Source organism: Schistocerca piceifrons, chromosome X (genome assembly GCF_021461385.2).
Source record: "Schistocerca piceifrons isolate TAMUIC-IGC-003096 chromosome X, iqSchPice1.1, whole genome shotgun sequence".
NCBI classification, from domain to species: domain Eukaryota; kingdom Metazoa; phylum Arthropoda; class Insecta; order Orthoptera; family Acrididae; genus Schistocerca; species Schistocerca piceifrons.
In genome coordinates this window covers 382,565,028-382,585,938 of record NC_060149.1, presented here as the reverse complement: position 1 = coordinate 382,585,938, position 20,911 = coordinate 382,565,028, and the positions used below count along the sequence as shown (strand labels likewise).

Below are 20,911 nucleotides of genomic sequence, written 5' to 3'. Positions count from 1 at the left end.
CACTTTAGGCGGCATATCTGAAGTGATGTTGTGATTCTAGTTTTCAAGTGTCAAAAGTAACAAGTTTTTATTAAATGAGGTGTGATAGTAAGTTGTTCGTCTGCATGACTTCTTCTTTGAGGGAAACACGTGTTATTTCCGTAATTATGTAAGTTGTTTATCACATGTGTATGGGCGTGCGTACTTGGAGTATATTTCCTACTGTAATGGAAAGACCAACCAAGAGCGATGTTATTTCTAAATTCGAGATTTTTACATGTTTTTTTAGATGCCCATACCAGTTTTGAAGTTTCACATTTGGGAGCAACATCTAAATAAAGTGGTACTTGATTGTAAAAAATTTAGATCAGATATTTGAGTGCCGTTACATCGTTGTTGTTGTTTTGAAACTTACCATGGACAGTACAAATAAAATTAATATTCAACTTCTTAATTACATGGCACCCTTTAAAACTTTGTGCCAGGTGATACACGAAGGGAGGGGAAGAAAAACAGTACCATGTCAGGCCACGAATGTGTGTTTGTAGGGTGGCTCCAGCAGAAAGTTGTTGCATGTTATTTAGACCTCTGCTTTTACCAAATGTAAGCTGTTTGTGTCTCAGAAGCCATACATGAGCAACTAGGAAGCATTTAATAACTTCTTGACATTACGTTCTCTATGACATTTAATTTCATGCCTAAAAGTCATTTATACTTAAACTAGAGGCTGACTGAAGTTATTTTGAAAAGATGTGTTCCTTTGTGTTAGCAGTTGGAAATTATCACACATCTGTTTGACACATCTAAGGCAGAAAAGTTCTTATCCCACTGGAGTAGTTAGGAGGCTGGTTAGTTTTGTGTTCCATGGTTTATTTTCTATGATATATCTTAATGATATGGAATGGGTCACTTTACATTCACATCTCATATTATTTTGTAAATATGGATATATGCTGGACATTTGTAATATTTGTTTTGTTATATATACAGATCAGAATTAGTAGGTGTAATTCCTACCCACCACCTTTTATACATTACAGTAATAGAAATTCTTCTGTGGAATACAAGGAGTTGTTAAGGAGAGACCTTTTCAGTTTGTTTTCAGAATTTACTTTGCTGTCTGTCTGGCTTAAGTGATCAAAAATTTTAGTTGTAGCATTGTGCACCCCTTTTGTGCTAAAGACTACCTGAATGTAGGATAATGAATGTCATTTCTCGTTCTGTTACTGTAATTATGTATGTCACTGTCCCTTTTGAACTGCAGTGGACTATATACTAGAAACTTAATAGGGGAATAAATACACCATGAAGCAGCAGTCCAAATGCCCAACTCCTTAAACAGATGTTGACAGCATGATCATGGGTGAGCATCACACATTATTTTTACACCACATTTTGACTAGTGAAGACTTTCGTGTGACATTACTGAATGAAAGTATGTAAAACACGTTAGTTTACTGATTTCTCACTCCCCCAAGATTTGCAGTGTGATTCAAAGTGCAAAAGTGGCTGAACTAATTTGTGTTAAGAGTTCCAAAATTTGCTTTCTCCTGTTCAAATTTTCATCAGTGTGGAAACTTAAGAATTTTGAATTTTCCACTGTATTTATTTTTTCATTTATTATTACCATGTGTTTCACGTATTATTGGTGTAGAATCTCTAGATGTGCAGAACTGTAGTTGATGTGTTTTTAAAATTGAGGGTGAGAGCAGTTGCAGGAAAACAGCTGTTGATACTTTTGAGGACACTGCTTTTGTTTCTGTATGTGTGCTTGAATTGATTTCAATACTAGCATCACCTGGGGGGGGGGGGGGGGGGGCTATTCCAATTGCTGTATAGTAAATGGGATGTCATTTACACATGAGGAACAATAGTGGACCTAAGATTGAGCATTTGGGGGGGGGGGGCATACCTGATTTCTCCCCAGTCAGAATTACATCCCCAGATTGTGTTAGTTCAGTTACCAAGTACAACTCGCTGCATACGTTTGGTTAAATATGACATTATTCATTAATTGGCTGTACCATCAACCCCAGAAAACTTTAGTTAACTAGGAGAATACTGTGTCATTCGTATAGTCAAATGCCTCATATAGGTCGCAGAAAATAGCAGCCAGTTCTATTTTATTTAGTGAATGTAAAATGTGGTGGGTGAACTTGTTAATGGCATTCTCAGTAGGGCAACTCTTCTGAAATCCCTCACTCCTGTCACCTTTCTTGGAGGGGTTTGATAATAGCATATTTCAATCTCTCTGAAAAAATGCCCCAAGTTAGTGATGTAATACATATTTTGGATAAGACAAGACGTACTATATGGGAAAAATTTTTTGGCACTCTATTGAAAACACCATCAAACCCAGATGTGCTTTTATTTTTGAGTGAATGTATAATTTCATAAGGAGAAGTTGGTGATACATTCATATAATTGAATTTTATGAGAGTTGCTTTTTCAACAGAATGCTGTGAGTTTTCTCTTTACTTTCTACTATATTTCTGACTAAAATCGATTTGTACCATGAGTGTAAAGTGCCTGACGTGCCGTAGAATCGTTAGCTCCGGGGTCTGGTGTGATGGATGTAGTAACTTTTTTCATTGGGGCAACTGTAGTGGCGTGGGAATTGGGAAAATGAGCGAGACTCATCAGTGGTTCTGTAGGCTATGCAGTAGAGATAGAAAGATTGTGGAACAAGAGGGGAAAATTGCTGCCCTTCGGGCTGAGTTAGATGAGGCTAGGCGAGAACTGGGCAGATTAAGGGGGGGGGGAGAAGGGTAAACGGGTGGGAAGTGGCAACAGGCATAAGGAACAGGCAAAGAAATTCTTCTGACAGCTTTGTTATTAATGTACAAAATAGGTTTGACCTGTTGCCTCAGTCAGAAACTGATGAGCCTCTCACAGAAGTAGATGTAGACAGGGCTCAACAAGCTTTCAGCAGCAAATTGAATAAGAATGTAGGGAAGTCTGCAAAGAGAAAGTAAGTCTTCTTGTTAGGTAGTTCGCATGCTAGGGGTGTGGGCCAACTTCTGCAGGATGAATTAGGGTGAGAATACCAGGTCACAAGTTTTTTTCAAACCTAGTGCTGGACTGAGGCAGGTTACAGAGGATTTAGGTTCACTATGTAGAGGCTTTACTAAGGAAGATACCGTGGTTATTGTGGGTGGGCCGGGCAACAGTATTGACTGAGATTCGGGGTACAGCATAGTGTGTGACCTGGCAAAGATTGCATCAACATCGAGTCATACCAGTGTTGGGTTTGTGTCGATTCTGGAGTGCCACGACCGACCTCATTTGAGCTCTTCTGTCAGGAGAGTTAATTTGGAGTTGGAACGGCTACTTGGATCTGGTGCGGGGTCACACATTGGTGTGGTTCCTGTTGATTCACTCTGTAGGTGGGACTATACTAGACATGGCCTACACCTCAACAAGAAAGGGAAGGGTAAACTGGCTGGGCTGATAGCAGGAAATTTAAAGGGGGGAGGAACTACATCTCATGTTGGAAACTTCTTTTTAGTATAAGATCAGTGTCCAGTGGGAAACTCAGCCAGGCAAGTACTAAAGATGTTAAAAAAGTTCAAGATACTCACAAAAGTAAGGTGAGAAATAATGTTAGTATATTTCATCAAAATATTGGGGGATTGAAGAATAAAATTGATGAGCTTCTGCTTTGTTTAGAAGATATAGAAACTGAAAATGTAATAGATGTACTATGCCTGTCTGAGCATCACATTGTCACTGATATGCAGAAGGTTAGCATCAATGGGTACAAATTAGCTGCACATGTAAGTAGAGATAATATGATGAGAGGAGGAGTTGCCATATATGTCAAAAGCTTCCACAGTGTAAAAAATTTAGAAACTAAAAAATTTTGTGTAGCGCAACATATGGAAGCATGTGCCACTGAACTTAAACTAAATGATGGCACTTTCATAATTGTAACAGTGTATAGGTCCCCCTCAGGGAATTTCCAGCTATTTCTAGAAAACTTGGATGCTTTGTTGTGCTATCTGTCAGACAGGGGGAAGCAAATTATCATTTGTGGGGATTTCAATGTTGATTCCCTGAAAGAGTGTAATAGGAAGAATGACCTTGTAGTATTACTCAGTTCTTTCAATTTGAGCTCCGTCATTGATTTTCCTACTCGGATAACAAAGAACAGCAGTACATTGATAGATAACTTTTTAATAGACCAGGATAAGTTTAAGGACATAAATACTTATCCTGTTCAGAATGGTCTTTCAGATCATGGTGCACAGCTAGTTACAGTACATGACATAGCTCCATGCAGAATATCAAATCAGACTTTCAAAGCAGTGCGTTCAATTAACAATATAAATATTCCCAACTTTAGGGAAAGCCTACAGCAACTAGACTGGGATGAAGTGTATAAGGAACCTGATGCAAACTTGAAATATAACTTATTTCACGATACATTTTTAAGGGTATTTGAAAATTGTTTTCCCAAGAAAATAGTTAAACATGATTCCAAGAAAACATATAAAAAATCATGGCTAACTAAAGGAATAAGAATATCTTGCAACCGTAAAACAGAACTGTATCTAACAGCAAGAGGGAGTACTGACCCCGAAATTGTTCAATATTATAAAAACTATTGTGCGGTACTAAGAAAAGTTATTAAAAAGTCCAGAGGCATGTGTATCATGTCTGAGATCAGTAACTCTGATAATAAAATTAAAGCAATTTGGAATATTATTGAAAGGGAAACAGGGCAACCAAGAGCACAGGAAGACTTTAGTGCCATAAAACTGAATGACAAGTGTACTAACAAACAATCAGAAACTGAAAATATTTTCAATAATCATTTTTTAAATGTTGTGGAGAAAATAGGGTCTAGATCTTCACTAGAAGAAGCAAAGCTACTAATAGAAGAGGCCATACCTGTGCAGTTTGAAACAAATGTAATTCCACCAACCTCTCCCTCTGAAATCAGTAAAATAATAAACTCACTGAAAAGTAAAAGCTCTTATGGAATTGATGGCATTTCCAGCAAGGTACTTAAAGCTTGTTCCCCACAGATAAGTAGGATTCTCAGCCACATATGTAATAGCTCTTTGGAGCAGGGTGTTTTCCCCGATAGACTGAAATATGCCATTGTAAAACCATTGCATAAAAAGTTGGATATGTCGGATGTCAACAACTACCGCCCAATCTCTCTTCTGACAGCTCTATCAAAAATTTTTGAGAAAGTAATGTATTCAAGAGTAGCCTCCCATATTTGTAAAAATAAAGTACTAACAAAATGTTAGTTTGGTTTTCAGAAAGGCTTTTCAACAGAAAATGCTATATACACTTTCACTGATCAAATATTAAATGCTCTGAATAACCAGACGTCACCCATTGGTATTTTTTGTGATGTCTCAAAGGCCTTTGATTGTGTAAATCATGGAATTCTTTTAGATAAGCTAAATCATTATGGTTTGAGGGGGGGCAGTGCACAAATGGTTTAATTCATACTTAACTGGAAGAATGCAGAAAGTTGAAATAAGTGGTTCATGTAATGTTAAAACATCAGCTGAATCCTCAAACTGGGGGGGCTATCAAGTACGGGGTCCCACAGGGTTCGGTCTTAGGTCCTTTACTGTTCTTGATATACATTAATGACTTACCATTCCATATTGATGAAGATGCAAAGTTAGTTCTTTTTGCTGATGATACAAGTATAGTAATAACATCCAAAAACCATGAACTAAGTGATGTAATTGTAAATGATGTTTTTCACAAAATTATTCAGTGCTTCTTAGCAAACGGACTCTCTTTAAATTTTGATAAAACACAGTATATACTGTTCCGTACAGTAAATGGCACAACTCCAGTAATAAATATAGACTTTAAACAGAAGTCTGTAGCTAAGGTAGAATTTTCAAAATTTTTAGGTGTGTCCATTGATGAGAGGTTAAACTGGAAGCAACACATTGATTGTCTGCTGAAACGTCTGAGTTCAGCTACGTATGCTATTAGGGTTATTGCAAATTTTGGCGATAAGAATCTCAGTAAATTAGCTTACTATGCCTACTTTCATTCACTGCTTTCGCATGGCATCATATTCTGGGATAATTCATCGTTGAGTAGGAAAGTATTCATTGCTCAAAAACGTGTAATCAGAATAATTGCTGGAGCCCACCCACGGTCATCCTGCAGACATCTATTTAAGGATCTGGGGATCCTCACAGTATATATATTCACTTATGAAATTTGTTGTTAATAATCCAACCAATTTCAAAAGTAATAGCAGTGTGCATAGCTATAACACCAGGAGAAAGGATGATCTTCACTATGCAGGGTTAAATCTGACTTTGGCACAGAAAGGGGTAAATTATGCTGCCACAAAAGTCTTTGGCCACCTACCAAACAGCATCAAAAGCCTGACAGATAGCCAACTAACATTTAAAAATAAATTGAAAGAATTTCTAGATGACAACTCCTTCTATTCATTGGCTGAATTTTTAGATATAAATTAAGGGGGGAAAAAAACTTAAACATTAGTGTCGTGCAATATTTTGTGTAATGTAATATCTTGTACAGACATCATTTATTAACCTGACACGTTCCACATCATTACGAAGTGTCGTATTCATGATCTATGGAACAAGTATTAATCTAATCTAATCTATTATTAAATATAATTGGTACCAGTGACTCACCATTTATAGCCCTTCCATTCAGTTCAGTAGAACTGTTATCCTGTTCTGTGGCCTGTTAGCATTTCACTACATTCCACATAGCCTTAAGTCTGTTGTTGGAATAACTGATATCCCACAATATTTGCGTGTTCCTAGATTTTTAATAACTCGTCTTTGTAATTTTGAGCAGGTTTTGTAGTGTGCAACTACTGCAGGATTAATTTTGAGCAAGTTTTGTAGTTTGCAACTACTGCAGGGTGTCTACTTGTTCTTACCAACAGATACATTTCGCCTTTCCTTTCACAAGACACTTTAATCCCTGTAGTGATACTTTTTTTTCATGTTTGTATAATGTCCTTTCTGATAAGCTAATGTGCAAAGCTATTTTCAAATACTAATATGACTTTATCATGGAAGATATTAAATTTTATGTTTGAATTTTTTTGGTACATTATAAATTTCACCCCGTGTGGGTTGGGTTGTTTTGGGGAAGGAGACCAGACAGCGAGGTCATCGGTCTCATCGGATTAGGGAAGGACGGGGAAGGAAGTCGGCCGTGCCCTTTGAAAGGAACCATCCCGGAATTTGCCTGGAGCGATTTAGAGAAATCGCAGAAAACCTAAATCAGGATGGCCGGACACGGGATTGAATCGTCGTCCTCCTGAATGCGAGTCCAGTGTTTAATCACTGCGCCACCTCGCTCGGCACCCCGTGTGATCTCTTGTAAACCATTCATGAAAAAAGTTAATCTGATTTCCACTGAGGAGTATCTGTACTGTAAGACACTACAGGCAATTTCAGGAAAACGAGGACATTGCAATGAAGGTGCATTTATTGACATATAGTTCCCAAAATTGGGCAAAATAAAGCTAAAAGTATATATTTTATCATGTAATTATCATTTTACAAAACTTTCATTGTAGAACATGTAAATTTTATCACCCATTATTGCCTTTTGTCTACTGAACAAAACACTGAAGCAGTGTATTATTGCAACCTTGTTTATAGTCTAGTGGGCCATTCTTGAGGCTCCCCTGCAGGTCCGGGGGTTTGAATAGGCCCGAGGTATTCCTGTCTCTCGTAAGAGGCGACTAAAAGGAGTCTCTCACCTTTCAGCCTTTATCTGATGGTCCCCTGTAGGGTTTGACCTCCTTTCTTCAAAAGTTTTCCAAAGAGTGAGCCAATTGGGGAAGGGCACCTTAAATGGTTCATTGTGTCCGTTGTGCATAGAGATCTTTAGTCCACTTTCTCGTCGCCACATTTCAGTCCCGCTCATTCCCCATCTCTTGGGTGAGGCCACCTTCCTGGGTGCATTTTCCTCCATCCTCTGTGCAGTATCGCTTTCTGCGCTGTCAACGATAATGGACTTCGTAGCTTGTTTACGCCTGATATCCAGCACAGTAGCCAGTCTGTTGTGGTGGGGCCACCATGTACCCTGTTGGTTGTAGCCCCCTGACCACACAGATATTGCTCTGCTGATGCCTGCGCCGTTAACTCTGCACGTATGCCAAGGAGTAGATGCCCGTCACCTTGGGGCATCGGGTCACCCGGCAATGACCATCCTGCCAGGTGGCCTTTGCTGCGACTTGGTGGCACCCATGGGGAGGGCACCTGGTCGGAGTGGGTCGCATCAGGGCAGATCACACGCCTTGAGGCATAGTACGTCATCTCTTGCTGGTGGTCAAACACGAGCAGTCTCTCTAAGCGTTCAAGGTCTAACTTCAGTGCTAAGAAATTTGACCCCAAATCATCCCCCCTCTGGCTTCGCCATGGGAGGAACGCCAGGCTAAGGATGGCAGCAAAGCTTATTCACCCCAGTAGCTTGTATGTATGAGAGTTGATGGGGAATCTTGCCTGCCAATGAAACCATCAAAACAGCATCCTCTGCCCAGTCATGGGCACTACTCACCTGTGACAAGCTGGAGGATGTTTGTTTCCATTACGCCCCATAAAAGCTTAAATATGGTACAGAGTATCAAATTTCACAGGGACCTTCTTTTGCAGTCTGACAATGAGCTGCGTGCCAATGTAAAATGGTGAGATTTCAGTTTCATTCGGTGCGTCCATCAAGGTCCGAGGGATAATCAGGTTGCCACCGGTACCTTCATCTTGGCCTTTGAGGGTGACACATTACCCGAGAAGGTCAAGGTGATGGTCTACTGCTGTGATGTGAAGCCATATATCCCTCCCTGGACACGGCGCTTTAAGTGCTGGAAGTTCGGCCATATGTGTTCCGATTGTACTTCGAGTGTCACCTGTCGGGATTGTGGACGTCCTTCACATCCCAATACTCCCTGTGCCCTGCCTCCCATCTGTGTCAACTGCAAAAAACACCATTCGCCTTGCTCGTCGAAATGCAGGATTCTCCAGAAAGAAAGAAAAATAATGAAATACAAGACCCTGGACTGACTGACCTACACTGAGGCTAAGAGAAAATATCATCCTCCAGTGGAACTGCGGCGGTTTTTTCCACCACCTGGTTGAGCAACAGCAACTGTTGAGCTTTACATCTGCTTTCTGCATTGCCCTCCAGGAAATCTGGTTCCCGGCAATGCGGACCCCTGCCCTCTGCGGCTGTAAGGGATGTTACAGGAACTGTAGCAACTATAATAGTGTGTCAGGTGAAGATTGCGTCTATGTCCTGAACTCGGTATGTAGTGAACCTGTGCCCCTTCAAACCCCTCTTGAAGCTGTATCTGTCAGGATAAGGATGACACAGGACATAACTGTCTGCAATGTATATCTTCCTCCATATGGTGCAGTACCGCTGAACATATTGGCTGCACTGATTGGTCAACTCCTTAAAACTTTCCTACCTGTGGGAGATTTAATGCGCATAACCCCTTGTGGGGTGATGTCATGCTTACTGGCCGAGGTAGGGAGGTCAAAAATTTACTGTCGCAACTTGACCTCTGCCTCTTACATACAAGTGCTGCCACACATTTCAGTGTGGCACATGGCACATATTCGGCCATTGATAGCTCGGTTTGCAGTTGTCGCTGAGGCAATTAAAGAGCGTCAGTGAGCTCTACTGCAACACAAGTGGCACACTTCTCTAGAGCACCTAATAGCCTTTTAGCAGCTCCGTGCCGTCGTTCGCCAGCTTATAAAATGACAGAAGCAGGAGTGTTGGGTGAGGTGCATGTCTACCATTGGGTGTCATATGTCACCTTCCCAAGTCTGGATGAAGATCAAATGTCTTTTTGGGTACCAAGCCCCAACAGGTGTTCCCGGTGTTAACATACATGGCGTGTTATCTACCGATGCAAACGTGATTGCCGAGCACTATGCTTGAGCCTCTGCATCGGAGAACTACCTTCCAGCCTTTCGCATCCTCAAATGGTGGATGGAAAGGGAAGTCCTCTCGTTCACTACATGCCACAGTGAACCCTATAACACCCCATTTACAGAGTAGGGGCTCGTCAGTGCTCTTGCACATTGCCCCGACACAGCTCCTGGGATGGATCGGATCCACAGTCAGATGATTAAACATCTCTCATCTGACTACAAGCGACATCTCCCAGTCATCTTCAACTGGGACTGGTGCGATGGTGTCTTTCCATCGCAATGGCGGGAGAGCACAATCATTCCAGTGCTCAAACTCAGTCAAAACCTGCTTGTTGTGGATAGCTACCGGCCCATCAACCTCACCAACTTTCTTTGCAAGCTGCTGGAACGTATGGTGTGTTGGCGGTTGGGTTGGGTCCTTGAGCCATGTGGCCTACTGGCTCCACATCAGGGTGGCTTCCACTAGGGTTGCTGTGCCACTGATAATCTTGTGTCCCTCGAGTCTGCCATCTGAATAGTCTTTTTCCAAATGCCAACATCCATATGACATGACCTGGTGACATTATATCCATGCCACATTGTACGAGTCGGTTCTCCGGGGCCAGCTCCCAATTTTTATCCAAAACTTGGATATGGATATTTCGATTAGTTGTGTTAATTTCTTCTTTTTATTGGTGAGTATGATGTCAGGTTTGTTATGTGGTGTTGTTTTATCTGTTATAATGGTTCTGTTCCAGTATAATTTGTATCCATCATTCTCCAGTACATCTTATGGTGCATACTTGTATGTGGGAACGTGTTGTTTTATTAGTTTATGTTGTATGGCAAGTTGTTGATGTATTATTTTTGCTACATTGTCATGTCTTCTGGGGTATTCTGTATTTGCTAGTATTGTACATCCGCTTGTGATGTGTTCTACTGTTACTATTTGTTGTTCGCAAAGTCTGCATTTATCTGTTGTGGTATTGGGATCTTTAATAATATGCTTCCTGTAATATCTGGTGTTTATTGTTTGACCCTGCATTGCAATCATGAATCCTTCCGTCTCACTGTAGATATTGCCTTTTCTTAGCCATGTGTTGGATGCATCTTGATCGATGTGTGGCTGTGTTAGATGATACGGGTGCTTGCCATGTAGTGTTTTCTTTTTCCAATTTACTTTCTTCGTATCTGTTGATGTTATGTGATCTAAAGGGTTGTAGAAGTGGTTATGAAATTGCAGTGGTGTAGCCGATGTATTTATATGAGTGATTGCTTTATGTATTTTGCTAGTTTCTGCTCGTTCTATAAAGAATTTTCTTAAATTGTCTACCTGTCCATAATGTAGGTTTTTTATATCGATAAATCCCCTTCCTCCTTCCTTTCTGCTTAATGTGAATCTTTCTGTTGCTGAATGTATGTGATGTATTCTATATTTGTGGCAGTGTGATCGTGTAAGTGTATTGAGTGCTTCTAGGTCTGTGTTACTCCATTTCACTACTCCAAATGAGTAGGTCAGTATTGGTATAGCATAAGTATTTATAGCTTTTGTCTTGTTTCTTGCTGTCAATTCTGTTTCCAGTATTTTTGTTAGTCTTTGTCTATATTTTTCTTTTAATTCTTTTTTAATATTTGTATTATCTATTCCTGTTTTTTGTCTGTATCCTAGATATTTATAGGCATCTGTTTTTTCCATCGCTTCTATGCAGTCGCTGTGGTTATCCAATATGTAATTTCCTTGTTTAATGTGTTTTCCCTTGACTACGCTATTTTTCTTACATTTGTCTGTCCCAAAAGCCATATTTATATCATTGCTGAATACTTCTGTTATCTTTAGTAATTGGTTGAGTTGTTGATTTGTTGCTGCCAGTAGTTTTAGATCATCCATGTATAGCAAATGTGTTATTTTGTGTGGGTATGTTCCAGTAATATTGTATCCATAATTTATATTATTTAGCATGTTGGATAGTGGGTTCAGAGCAAGGCAGAACCAGAAAGGACTTAATGAGTCTGCTTGGTATATTCCACGCTTAATCTGTATTGGCTGTGATGTGATTTTATTTGAATTTGTTTGGATATTAAGTGTGGTTTTCCAATTTTTCATTACTATGTTTAGGAACTGTATCAATTTAGGATCTACTTTGTATATTTCCCAATATTTGTAGTAACCATGAGTGGGGTACACTATCAAAAGCTTTTTGGTAATCAATGTATGTGTAGTGTAGTGACCTTTGTTTAGTTTTAGCTATATTTTTCTTTTAGTTCTTCTTTAATATTTGTATTATCTATTCCTGTTTTTTGTCTGTATCCTAGATATTTATAGGCATCTGTATGTTCTCAGTATCATAGAGATGTATTTCAGGCAGAAGTGTTGGAAAGCCATTTGTTAAGTGAGTTATACGAAACCCTATGGAAGCTAAGTTCTTGCTTAATTCACTGGCTACGTTCAGAAAGTGATTGTTAAATACTGCACATATATAGGGTGGCAATTATTGGACTATTTGGAATAAAATCATAACTTCTGAACAGTTTGCATTAGGACAGTCAAACTGTACAATTGGCTGCGGGGCATGATGGGAATTAGTGCGCGCTGTATGGTTTGGTTTAGCGACAAAGCCCACTTTCATTTGGATGGGTTCATCAGAAAGCAAAACTGGAGCATTTGGGGGACTGAGAATCCACATTTCATGATCTAGAAGTCTCTTCACTCTCAACTGGGGACTGTGATGTTCAATGTGCACTAACGGATCGGTGCAATATTCCTTTATGACACGACTACCAAACTGTACATGAAGGTTTTGGAAGAGGATTTCATCCCCATTATCCAAAGTGACCCTGATCTTGACAAGATGTGGTTTATGCAAGTTGGAGCTCGACCCCATTGAAGCAGGAGACTGATGTCCGGAAGGAGTACTTTGGGGCCATATTCTGGCTCTGGAGTACACAGAGGCCACTGGCATGGGCCTCAATTGGCCCCCATATTCTCCAGATCTGAACACATTTGACTCCTTTTTGTGGGACTATATTAAAGACAAGGTGTACAGCAGTAACCCCAAAACCACTGCTTAGCTGAAAACAGCCATTCAGGAAGTCACCGACAGCATCAATGTTCCGACACTTTAGCGGGTCATGCAGAATTTTGCTATTCATCTGCACTACATTATCGTCAATGATGGCAAGCATATCGAATATGTCCTAACCTAAATCCAAATATCTGTAAATGACGTTCCCACTTTGAACAAAGTGTGCGCATGCCGTAGTTTGTAACTAATTTACATTTTTTCCCATATAGTTCAATAATTGTCACCCTGTACGTGTGACTTACCAGTAAAGGTTGGTTGGTTGGTTTTGGGGAAGGAGACCAAACAGCGAGGTCATCGGATTAGGGAAGGACGGGGAAGGAAGTCGGCCATGCCCTTTGAAAGGAATCATTCCGGCATTTGCCTGGAGCGATTTTAGGGAAATCACGGAAAACCTAAATCAGGATGGCCGGACGCGGGATTGAACCGTCGTCGTCCTGAATGCGAGTCCAGTGTCTAACCACTGCGCCACCTCGCTCGGTGACTTATCAGTAAAAAAATATTTTTATTACATACTGATTTCATATCCTCACCCTTGTGCAGTTGGCCAGTCACTTCCTTCAAGAACAACCACATGGTTTTAATTTTTTCCTGATAATTAGCTACTCCATTTGTAAACCACACGCCTTCCTAGTGACATTTTTAAGTAACTTACAGTACTCCAGAATGAAATTGTCACTCTGCAGCAGTGTGTGCGCTGATGTGAAACTTCCTGGCAGATTAAAACTGTGTGCCGGACTGAGACTCGAACATGGGACCTTTGCCTTTCATGGGCAAGTACTCTATCATCTGAGCTACCCAAGCACAACTCGCGACCCATCCTCACAGCTTTAATTTCTCATCTCTTACCTTCCAAACTTCCTTTCTTCCAGGAGTGCTAATTCTGCAAGGCTCACACGAGAGCTTCTGTGAAGTTTGGAAGGTAGGAGACGAGGTACTGGCAGAATTAAAGCTGTGAGGATAGGTCGTGAGTCATGCTTGGGTAGCTCAGATTGTAGAGCACTTGCACGAGAAAGGCGAAGGTCCCGAGTTCGACTCTAGGTCCGGCAAACAGTTTTAACCTGCCAGGAAGTTTCAACGTACAGAACTATCTGAAATAGACTACTGCAGCTTGATTGTTACTGTCCATAACTTTTTGATATAATTCCCTCTTTGTTCTACATGATATCCTCATCCCATCAACCAACCATCCAGGTTGCCTGTTAGTGCCAGTATCCCATTTTAAATGTTCTAATGGAAAGTAACTTTCAAAAAGCATGAGAAATATGTTTAAGAAATCAAATTTATCATCTCTATTGCAGGGGTTCATTACTGTCTGAAAGGCCATTTATCTTTTTACTAACAGAATGTACCCCTACTAATGAATAATGAACAACGATTTTGTCTATAGTTGTGCTACTGTTCCCCTGCATTGTGATTGGATAGAACACAATATGCATCAGATAATATGAATTTAAGAGACCTTCCAACATTTTTTGCTTTGCACAGTCACTTTTAAAATTAATATTAAAGTCACCACACAGCCACTAATTTTTGGTACTTTCTATGAACTGAATGAAGAACTCTCTCTAGCTTGTACAGAAACATCCTCAAATCAGAGTTAGTGGACCTATAGATAACTATAGTTAAAAGTGTAATTTCACTAAATTTAACTGCTCCTGCCAAACATTCAGTGACCTGGTCAGTGCAGTGCTTTGATACGCAATAAACTGAAAAGCAATACCTTTTGTCATGTACATGGCCCCTCACGCACTCTGCAAAGAGCCCACTGAAAAATAGCCAGCAATTCTGTATCCCGGTACAGGAAGCCTCTGAATTGACACATTGTCTAAGTGGTGTTCTGACATACCGATAATGCCAGAGTCAGTATCAACAAGCAGACAAGAAGTCCATTAACTTTATCTCTAATGGCTCTTATATTTTGATGAACTGTGCTAATTCCTTCATTAATTAGATATCTCACTTTTTTTAAAGGTGGTTCCTGTGCTAGACTTCCCTTAAGCAGTGATACCTATCAGCTGAATTAAATTTAGAAACATCAATTACTACGGAAATTTTTCCACGAGTGAACCTATTCCCCCCCTCCCCCCCACCACACTGTCACCTATAAGCTTTGTCAACCTCCTTTCCCATACCTACTGAGATGCAGGCTATGCCTACTGAAGTCAGTTACATCGACAGGTGCAAGTAGCACCACTGCAGTGTGAGCCACAGCCTCCACCACCAGTGCCTCCTCAAGCACTATGTTAAATATGCCTAACAGCTGTATTAAGACAAGCCCAATCGTGATGCCAGAACTGCCTGATGAGGTGTACATTTAGGACACCAGTTTGAGCAGCTACACTATGTGATCAAAAGTATCCGGACACTCCCAAAAACATACATTTTTCATACTAGGTGCATTGTGCTGCCACTTACTGCCAGGTACTCCATATCAGCGACCTCAGTAGTTACTAGACATCGTGAGAGAGCAGAATGGGGCACTCCTCGGAACTCACGGACTTCGAACATGGTCAGGTTATTGGGTGTCGCTTGTGAGATTTGCACACTTTTAAACATCCCTAGGTCCAATTTTCCCAATGTGATAGTGAAGTGGAAACTTTAAGGGACACATACAGCACAAAAGCGTATAGGCTGACCTCATCTGTTGACTGACAAGACTGCTGACAGTTGAAGAGGGTCGTAATGTGTAATAGGCAGAGTCTATCCAGACCATCACACAGGAATTCCACACTGTGCAGAATCCACTGCAAGTATTATGACAGGTGGGAGGTGAGAAAACTTGGATTTCATGGTTGAGTGGCTGCTCATAAGCCATACATCACGCCAGTAAATGCAAAATGATGCCTCACTTGGTGTAACAAGTGTAAACATTGGCCGACTGAACAGTGGAATAATGTTGTGTGGAGTGAAGAATCACGGTACACAATGTGCCGATCCAATGTCAGTGTGTGGGTATGGTGAATGTGCGCAAACGTCATCTCCCAGCATGTATAGTGCCAACAGTAAAATTCGGAGGTGGTGGTGCTACGGTGTGGTCGTGTTTTTCATGGAGGGGGCTAGTACCCCCTGTTGTTTTGCATGGCACTATCACAGCACAGGCCTACACTGATGTTTTAAGCACCTTCTTGCTTCCAACTGCCTAAGAGCAATTCAGGAATGGCGATTGCATCTTTCAGCACGATCATGCACCTGTTCATAATGCATGACCTGTGTCAGAGTGGTTACACGACAATAACATCCCTGTAACAGACTGCCTGCACAGATTCCCGACCTGAATCCTATAGAACACCTTTGGGATGTTTTGGAATGCCGACTTCGTGCCAGGCCTCACTGACTGACATCGATATCTCTCCTCAGTGCAGCACTCTGTGAAGAATGGGCTGCCATTCCCCAAGAAACCTTCCAGCACCTGACTGAATGTATGCCTGCAAGAGTGGAAGCTGTCATCAAGGCTAAGGATGGGCCAACACCATATTGAATTACAGCATTACCGATGGAGGGCACCATGAACTTTTCAGTCATTTTCAACTAGGTGTCCAGATAATTTTCATCATATAGTGTATCTTTTCTAGGTCACCAACTATGTCATACTTCATGTCGCTATCGAGACTTACTCCCAGCTCCACTCACAAGCACTACCTGATCCTCCTTCGTAAAATTTCTACGTAACTCTCCTATGTTATCAATCACCTGAGTCTCTCTAACAAAGGAACAACTTTTGCCAAAGCTTAGGTATCCGAGTAATGAGGGAATTAGTATATTTCATCAAAATATACAACGTATTAGAGATAAAGTTAGTGAACTGCTTATAGATGTTGACTCTGAAATTATTGGTATATCTGAACACTTGCTGTCAAATGTTCAGTTTGGTTTTAGAAATGGTTTAACAACTGAAAATGCCATCATTGACGATAATGTAGTGCAGATGAATAGCAAAATTCTGCATGACCCGCTAAAGTGTCGGAACATTGATGCTGTCGGTGACTTCCTGAATGGCTGTTTTCAGCTAAGCAGTGGTTTTAGGGTTACTGCTGTACACCTTGTCTTTAATATAGTCCCACAAAAAGGAGTCAAATGTGTTCAGATCTGGAGAATATGGGGGCCAATTGAGGCCCATGCCAGTGGCCTCTGTGTACTCCAGAGCCAGAATATGGCCCCAAAGTACTCCTTCCGGACATCAGTCTCCTGCTTCAATGGGGTCGAGCTCCAACTTGCATAAACCACATCTTGTCAAGATCAGGGTCACTTTGGATAATGGGGATGAAATCCTCTTCCAAAACCTTCATGTACAGTTTGGTAGTCGTGTCATAAAGGAATATTGCACCGATCCGTTAGTGCACATTGAACACCACAGTCCCCAGTTGAGAGTGAAGAGACTTCTAGATCATGAAATGTGGATTCTCAGTCCCCCAAATGCTCCAGTTTTGCTTTCTGATGAACCCATCCAAATGAAAGTGGGCTTTGTCGCTAAACCGAACCATAAAGCGCGCACTAATTCCCATCATGCCCCGCAGCCAATTGTACAGTTTGACTGTCCTAATGCAAACTGTTCAGAAGTTATGATTTTATTCCAAATAGTCCAATAATTGCCACCCTATATATGTGCAGTATTTAACAATCACTTTCTGAACGTAGCCAGTGAATTAAGCAAGAACTTAGCTTCCATAGGGTTTCGTATAACTCACTTAACAAATGGCTTTCCAACACTTCTGCCTGAAATACATCTCTATGATACTGAGAAGGGGGAGACTGAGTCAATAATTAAATCACTGATGAATAAGGACTCTCACAGATTTGATAGGGTATCTAGCAGGATACTAAAGCACTATGCTGCATGTGTTAGGCTAATACTTAGCCACATTTGTAACTTTCCTTTAACAATGGTCAGTTTCCTGTACAATTAATGTGCTCAGTAGCAAAACTGCTTTATAATTATAATAAATAATAATAATAATAATCTAGAAGGAAAACAAAGACAGAGGATGAGATGGTCAGATGAAGTTAACTGACACGTCATGTTCTGTTATTACCAAGCAACAAACTTAGGAACCAACACAACTGGATACAGATCACAAGTATACACAACATTTATTACCAGATATCCTGAATTAAAATTTCTAACAGAACAGCGACTAGCTGATCAGATCAGTGTAATAATAAAAAATAACAGGATACCCCAGTCAGAATTAGAAAACATCAAACAACAAGTACAACAAATACTGGAACAAAATAATGTGCAATCAGAAGAAGAAGAAAATACAGTAATGGACTCAAACATCCCGGAGCAAACAAACAAAGAACAACACGCATCAATTAAACAATAAGAGGAAAACGAAATCTGAAGACAGCCATCAGAACTAGCACAAATAGAACACAAAGTGACACACATGTTAGATATAGAAGAAAAATTTCAGTTGACATACATAGAACACAGACACAAATACAGACATTAGACCATTCTTGCATAGACCACCAAATAACCCACAAGTCGAAACAATAACAACTATCAACACAATCATACACAACAAAATAAATGAAAATACAACTATGGAAGAGTTACAACTACTGGTTCATATAGGAGCACTCACTACACTAAATATACACACTAGGCAGAGATCAGAACCAACCAACACAGAAGAAACCCACAAAACCAGCATGGCAACACAGGCTACAGATCAGAATAGAAAAACTGAGAAAAGACATCGGGCAGCTAACACAATTTATAAGAAATAAAATATCAGACAAAAAATGAAAATGGTTAGGTAAAATCTCACAACAAGAAGTGATAGAGCAATTAGATGAAAAGAAGCAGAAATTACAAGCATTGGCCAAACGACTTAGAAGATACAAAAAAAAGTGAAAACAGAAGTAAACAAAACCAAACATTCAACACAAATGAAAAGAAATTTTTTTCAGACAATAGATAACACACACATTAAAATAGACAATCCACCAAACATAACAGACATGGAACACTTCTGGAGCAACATATGGTCAAACCCGGTACAACATAACAGACATGCACGGTGCATACAAGCAGAAACAGACACATACAAGATGATACCACTAATGCCTGAAGTGATAATTTTGCAACATGAAGTCACCCGAGCAATTAATTCTACACACAATTGGAAAGCCCCTGGATAAGATATCAAATTTCTGGCTAAAGAAGTTCACCTCAACACATTCACATCTAACTAAATAATTTAACAGTTAGATTGCAGACCCATACACAGTCCCTGATACACTTACAGAAGGAATAATTTAGCTGAAACCTAAAGATCAAGCAGACACAGCAAACCCAGCTAAATATTGCCCCATAACATGCCTACCAACAATATACAAAACATTAACTTCAGTCATTACACAGTAATTAATGACACATACAACACAGAACAAAGTTATAAATGAAGAACAAAACGGCTGCTGCAAAGGAGCAAGAGGATGTAAAGAGCAACAGATAATAGATGCAGAGGTGACATATCAAGCTAAAACTAAACAAAGGTCACTACACTACACATACATTGATTACCAAAAAGCTTTTGATAGTGTACCCCACTCATGGTTACTACAAATATTGGAAATATACAAAGTAGATCCTAAATTGATACAGTTCCTAAACATAGTAATGAAAAATTGGAAAACCACACTTAATATCCAAACAAATTCAAATAATATCACATCACAGCCAATACAGATTAAGCGTGGAATATACCAAGCAGACTCATTAAGTCCTTTCTGGTTCTGCCTTGCTCTGAACCCACTATCCAACATGCTAAATAATATAAATTATGGATACAATATTACTGGAACATACCCACACAAAATAACACATTTGCTATACATGGATGATCTAAAACTACTGGCAGCAACAAATCAACAACTCAACCAATTACTAAAGATAACAGAAGTATTCAGCAATGATATAAATATGGCTTTTGGGACAGACAAATGTAAGAAAAATAGCGTAGTCAAGGGAAAACACATTAAACAAGGAAATTACATATTGGATAACCACAGCGACTGCATAGAAGCGATGGAAAAAACAGATGCCTATAAATATCTAGGATACAGACAAAAAACAGGAATAGATAATACAAATATTAAAAAAGAATTAAAAGAAAAATATAGACAAAGACTAACAAAAATACTGGAAACAGAATTGACAGCAAGAAACAAGACAAAAGCTATAAATACTTATGCTATACCAATACTGACCTACTACTCATTTGGAGTAGTGAAATGGAGTAACACAGACCTAGAAGCACTCAATACACTTACACGATAACACTGCCACAAATATAGAATACATCACATACATTCAGCAACAGAAAGATTCACATTAAGCAGAAAGGAAGGAGGAAGGGGATTTATCGATATAAAAAACCTACATTATGGACAGGTAGACAATTTAAGAAAATTCTTTCTAGAACGAGCAGAAACTAGCAAAATACACAAAGCAATTACTCATATAAATACATCGGCTACACCACTGCAATTTCATAACCACTTCTACAACCCTTTAGATCACATAACATCAACAGATACGAAGAAAGTAAATTGGAAAAAGAAAACACTACATGGCAAGCACCCGTATCATCTAACACAGCCACACATCGATCAAGATGCATCCAACACATGGCTAAGAAAAGGCAATATCTACAGTGAGACGGAAGGATTCATGATTGCAATGCAGGGTCAAACAATAAACACCAGATATTACAGGAAGCATATTATTAAAGATCCCAATACCACAACAGATAAATGCAGACTTTGCGAACAACAAATAGAAACAGTAGATCACATCACAAGCGGATGTACAATACTAGCAAATACAGAATACCCCAGAAGACATGACAATGTAGCAAAAATAATACATCAACAGCTTGCCTTACAACATAAACTTATAAAACAACACGTTCCCACATACAAGTATGCACCACAAAG

At 39.8% G+C, this 20,911-nt stretch overlaps 1 protein-coding gene across 6 annotated transcripts in view; it reads left to right on the top strand.

The window, feature by feature from the left end:
• Positions 1 to 20,911, top strand: part of LOC124721633 (centromere protein J) — a 280,955-nt gene continuing 260,044 nt past the window's right edge. For 5 of the 6 annotated variants that reach the window (XR_007006363.1, XM_047246696.1, XM_047246697.1 and 2 more), the window contains exon 1: positions 1 to 148. The gene's annotated coding sequence lies outside the window, so the exon portion shown is untranslated. The remainder of the gene's footprint in view (positions 149 to 20,911) is intronic. The other variant, XM_047246694.1, reaches the window with a different exon arrangement.